Genomic DNA, 6,000 nt, shown 5'->3' with positions numbered 1-6,000 from the left:
CCATCGGTGGGTGGGACTACAGTCTGAGAGTAGCTGTGATCCCAGCGTGATTGAAGAGGGGCTTGACTACCTTCGAAAGCTTTTAACCTGCAGAGATCATTATTAATCATTTTCGCTTCCACTGATCCAAACATGTGTCAGCGATAGTACAGATAGCTGCAGCAGCCTTGTCTTGGTAGCAGGGAAATTGTTTGCTAACAGCCTGGACACTTTCATTTTAGTTCTGCCTTAGGAAAGGATCGCTGCAGCGCGCACCCTGTAATTTTATTAAAGTTGTGTGGAGGGGGGAGTAGTGAAGAGAGTCCAGCTAGACGTGAAAAGAGTGGCTCCCAGTGCCTCTGCTAGCACTGTAACCAGAGAGCATAGGGGGAGACAGACTGTCTTATCTCCTGTACTTCCTTGGCCCCAGCTGCTTAAAGCGGTGGAAAAATGTGCCACCAGACATTAGCAGGAAGGGTTTGGAAGCAACTTTATTGCCATGCTCTGGAATATGGCGTTCAGGACAACTTGCCAAATTGGAGTAGGTCATCTAAGTTAGACAACAGGAATAAGGGAAGACAAAAAGAAGTTAAGAACACTGTCATTTGAAGAACTTGCCGTGTGATGAAATAAGGATTGTAAAAATAAGCACTATGTTGGAGGGCTTAAAAAATATTACCACTGCCTGAGGATGTAGTGGGAGAGTACTTTGCCTTACATGCATTAGTCCAAGTTTAATCATGCAACAGTCTATCTTATAGTATGTCAGAAGAGAGAATAAGTCTTACCTTAAAATATGAAAAGATAGAAAAATAATTATTTTACATTGTGGAGTTGTCATTTTAAGGAGCAATTCTGGTAAGGAGAAACTTTTAAAAGAATAGACCCATTCCCATGAGTGCAGACTTCTATTTATGGTGGCTTGTATAATTGAATTGTTCAAAAGTCTGTGCTTGCAGCTCTGTAAGATACACAGTTTCAACAAGTTTTGATTTCAGTCACAGTTCTGTAGGAGAAAAGAAACTAAAAGTTGCAACATTTACAGTGTTGCTAAATGAATGCATGGTCACCTAGTGTTTCCCAAACTCAGAACACAAGATTCACTTGGGGGGCTGGAGAGATGGCTTGGCTGTTAAGGCACTTGCCTTCAAAGCCAAAAGACCCTGGTTCGATTCTTCAGGTCCCAAGAAAAAGCCAGATGCACAAGGTGGCACATGGATCCGTAGTTGTTTTTTTGTTTTTTTTGTTTTTTTGTTTTTTTTTTGCAGTAGCTAGAGGCCCTAGGTGCACACATTCTCTGTCTGTCTCTCTCCCTCTCCCCCCTCAAATAAATAGAATATGAAAACAAAGATTTACCTGGAGTTATGAAGTTCCACCCATTTATGTAATGAGATTTCATACAAGGAGCTAGGGAGTTTTTTTTTTTCAGTCAGATCCTGACTTTTTATTTTTTATTTTTAATTTTTTGTTGATTTTTATTTATTTATTTGAGAGGGGCAGACAGAAAAAGTGAGGGGGGGGGGAGAATGGGCATGCCAGGGCTTCTAGTCACTGCAAATGAACTCCAGATGCACACACCACCTTGTGCATCTGGCTTACGTAGGTCCTAGGGAATTGAGCGTCAAACCAGGGTCCTTAGGCTTCACAGGCAAGCGCTTAACCATTCAGCCATCTCCCCAGTCCTTAGGGAGTTATTTTTAAATAAGTGCCTCTGATGATTCATAGAGGCAAGCAATTTATATAATATTGCAGTTACTGAGAGATTTATGGCAACATTTAGAACTACATAGATACATATTTGGTGTTTAGGGCACACGCATGCATATGTGTGCTGGTGTGTGGCATATAATGTGATGTGCTGTGTGTGCAGATGCGCCTCTGTGCACACATGTAGAGAAATTTGGGTAGCCTTCACTTTTCTCTCATTCACATGTTTCCTAGAAGACCTTCATTTGACCCAGACTTTTTATTAACATTCCCACCCCCTTAATAATTCCCCCATGGATTTTCCAGTCTTCACCCCACCCCCACCAAGCACCCAGGACTGTATTTAAAAACATGCACGGACACACCTAGCAATTTTACTTTGGTGCCTAGGAAATCAAACTCTAACTGTCTCTGGCCTTCATGCTTGTGCAGCAAGTGCTCTTAAGTGCTGTTTCTAACTGCAAAATTTTATTAAGCACTAGCTGGACAATTTTTACTGTTGCTTTCACAGTTCTCAACTCAGACCTATCCCTTGTGAGAGAAGGCATTTGGAAATGTACAGAAGTGTTTTACGGTTGTGGCAATGACTACACTGAGCATTATTACTGGGAGAACTAGAAATAAATGGACTGCCATGTCCAGGGTAGTCTTATCAATGAACTTCTCACCCCATCAAATGCCAATATTTCTCCCTTTGAGTAACCCTGTGAATATCAGCCATACTAAACAAAAAGAGACCCTGGATCTAAAGACCGAACTACATTGCCAGTTTTGCATGGATGGCTTCTACTTTAGCCCATTGAGCTGTGCAGCTGATGCCACAAAAAGCTAACATTTATTACACATTTCTCTGGCTTTATTGTAGCAGTTTTCTGGTCCTGTGTCTCAGATTTCCACAAACATAGTTGCTCTCTTGACAACATTAATTTATTAGCTCACAGTTCTGCAGGTCAGAAGTCTGAATGGACTTGGCTAGGTTTGCTGCTTAATTTCTCAAGAGGATGAAATCAAGGGGTTGGGCTTTTACTGGGAGACTGTGGGGGAAGATTAGCTTTCAAGCTCAGTTTGTTGTTAGTAGAAATTTTCCTTTGTTCTGATAGGATTGGATCCTTTTTTACTTTGCTGACTATTGGCTTGAGAGCTCATCCTTTTAGCTCCTAGAGATGTCTCGCTGGTCCCTGCATGTGGCAATCACACCTTAGAGTCAGGAACAGCACATTGGAAGCTTATGCTTTGACTCTCACTTTTCTTCTGTAAACAGTTGGGGAGTACTCTACTTTTAAAGGTCTTTTTGTTTGTTTGTTTACAATATGTCCACCCAGATAATCTTCCTAAGGTAAGGTCAACTATGTTCTATAACACCATGACATTATGGGAGTACATCCCATCATAATCATATGAGGTTGTTAATATAACCAGGATCCAGGAAATCTTTGGGTCCAACTTGGACTTCTCAATATCATGCCCAATTTATGGATAAACATATATGGAACTTTAAGTAGCCAGGCTTGGTGGTACACATCAGTAATCCCAATACTCAGGAGCCTGAGGCAGAAGAATTGTGGGTTTGAGGCTAGACACTGTCTCAATAAACAGGTTAATTTACTTTAGGTTCCACAAAAAAAAAAAAACAGCTAAGGCATGGTATCGAGTTATGACACTCTGGCACTAGAGACCATTTACTGGTGCATCTACTACCTTCTAGAATAACTGAACTTGGATGGATCAACATTTTTTTTTCATTTGTGGCAAAGAATGTAAATTTTATGATCTTTTGATAGCAGAGACATGGCTTATAAAATGAACCACCAGAAAAAAGTTGAGGAACCTATTACACAGGGGCCAAAGAGCTTCAGGTAGCCCTCCAAAGAAGCTCTGGCCCCAAGCTGAAATTTTATTTCCATCTTATAGCTTTCATAGCCAAGGGGAGGGATAAGTGAACAAACAAGATTTGACAATTTGCATATCAATCATTTCTGTAGTCAGGCCACCCTAACAATGAATTCCATTTTACTTTGTTTAGCCTAAACTGTCTTTTCTTCTTGTCATCCCTTTGGGCCCCTTCTGGACAGTTCCTTCTTTGGGATTTTTCCATCTGCTGACAAAGATAAGTTTTAGCTCCTCAGCAGATAACTTTTATAGTAACTCAGTGAATCACTTTAATTTTTAGCTACTTTTCTACCACATTATCATCAACCATCCATGGAACTATTGGTTCTGTCACATCAGCAACCAAACTATCTCTACTAGTTGTACAAGAGGAAGTGTGTGCAAGGAATACATCCTAAATGTTTGCATTTTCTCTTTGGGTTTTACTTATATAGACTCTATGCAAATGTCTGTCTACTGAGAGTCTTCCAGTGATTGAGCCACTCCCTGTGTGGCAGCATTTCTTTTGCCTTCAATTTATAGTAAAGTGAAGACAGACAGCGAGGTGTGTGATCATCCTGTATGTTATCATTGAAGCTTCAATGAACAATAACATAAGTATGAGTTTAAGAGGTAAGGAGACCACTAGAAAGGAAGCATTTTGCATAAATGGGACTAGATGTATAGAAGGTATAGGATAAATGGTACTTGGGACTTTGACTAGATAAGAAAATGTACCTGATGGAGAATTAATGAATTTGGAAAACCATATTCATTGTTTGTGGGCTAGAAAATTTTGTGGGAAAGTTTCCACTTCTTATCCAATTTTGTTGATGACACCACAAATCTTGGATGAGATACCGTTATGTGAAACAAAGATGTCCAAAACTGTAAGGGCACATACACATTGATCTCTTTACTCTCCTGAGGTAAGTAGTACATCATTCTTCATGTTAGAGCTATGCTTAAAGCTCTTCAAAAGCTCAGGAAATGAAATCCATCAGTAGTCCTGCAAGACACATCTGGAAAAGCTGTTATTCTTGGTTGGGTACCATTGCATGAAAAGATGTCAGATGTAGTGCTACCTATGTGAGGAAAAATACTCAATGAACAGTGCCTGCAAGATATGCAGAAACATGTACTTATGTGAGCATAGATGCCAATCAGTGTCTGGATGAAGCTATCAATTGGCTTTGCTTCAAGAGCATTGATTGTAATTCTGTACTGCTGTATTACCAAACTGACTCCAGAGTAAGATTTATACTTTCTGGGACTGTAGGAGATTTCAGTCCTGAAGCTACTCTAGAAAGAGTTGTTTAGTACATCAAAACTGTTACTTTTGGTCTGTTGATTTTATTTATTTTTTTTTATTTCTTAGTTAACTATTTTCAGTGCATGTGTGTGCATTTCTCTTTTTTCCTTTCCTAGAATCCTGTTCCTTAAGAGAGGGCTCTAAACTATTTGCTTGTTGAAATGCTGCATTATGAAATATGTTGCTAAGTCAAAGGCTAGGCAGTGATGTGGACAATTAAATTGGAAGATATAGTCTGTCCTTGGCTATGTCATGGTGACCTCTTGTTACCAAACGAGGGCTGATTCCAAGTCAAGCATTGGATAAAACTGCACAATAGGAGGATGTTTTTGAGCTTTTTACCTAGAATCCACCAGATTGGTCTAACATCTGCTTCAGAACCAGAACTCTGGGATATTGTTGCCTAGGACATGCAAGCCATGGTTTAGCAAAATGAAAATGATTATCACAGAATATGATTCAACTCCAATAGTATGCTGGCAGGTAACCATGGCTAGGTAGCACAAATGGTGAATGGTATCAGGTTGGGGGAGGGATGAAGAGGTGATAGTTACTACAAAGGGTTAACATTTGTAACACATTGTATGGATTACAAGCTGTTCTACATGGTTATCTGATTCTCACAAGATCCACAAGATAGTTTTAGTTTGATATCAAAAGTAGCATTTGAGCAAGGGTACACCCTGGGACCTTCTGTGAAGGAGCAGGATTCAGGGAAAAGAAAAGAGAAATGTACGTAGAACACATTGACAATAAAACAAATGAACTAAAATAAAAAAAGAAACTATTGGGCTGGAGAGATGGCTTAGCGGTTAAGCGCTTGCCTGTGAAGCCTAAGGACCCCGGTTCGAGGCTCGGTTCCCCAGGTCCCACGTTAGCCAGATGCACAAGGGGGCGCACGCGTCTGGAGTTCGTTTGCAGAGGCTGGAAGCCCTGGCGTGCCCATTCTCTCTCTCTCCCTCTATCTGTCTTTCTCTCTGTGTCTGTCGCTCTCAAATAAATAAATAAAATTAAAAAAAAAAAGAAACTATTAAAAACCAAAAAATTCAGAATGAACAATCAAGCTTGTTAGGCCCTGAAAGGCCCAGGTGTGAGGCCTAGTGGAACTTCCTGAGTCTAGCTAAAGTTTGGCG

Source organism: Jaculus jaculus, chromosome X (genome assembly GCF_020740685.1).
Source record: "Jaculus jaculus isolate mJacJac1 chromosome X, mJacJac1.mat.Y.cur, whole genome shotgun sequence".
Classification (NCBI taxonomy): domain Eukaryota; kingdom Metazoa; phylum Chordata; class Mammalia; order Rodentia; family Dipodidae; genus Jaculus; species Jaculus jaculus.
Note: the sequence above shows the minus strand (reverse complement) of the source record.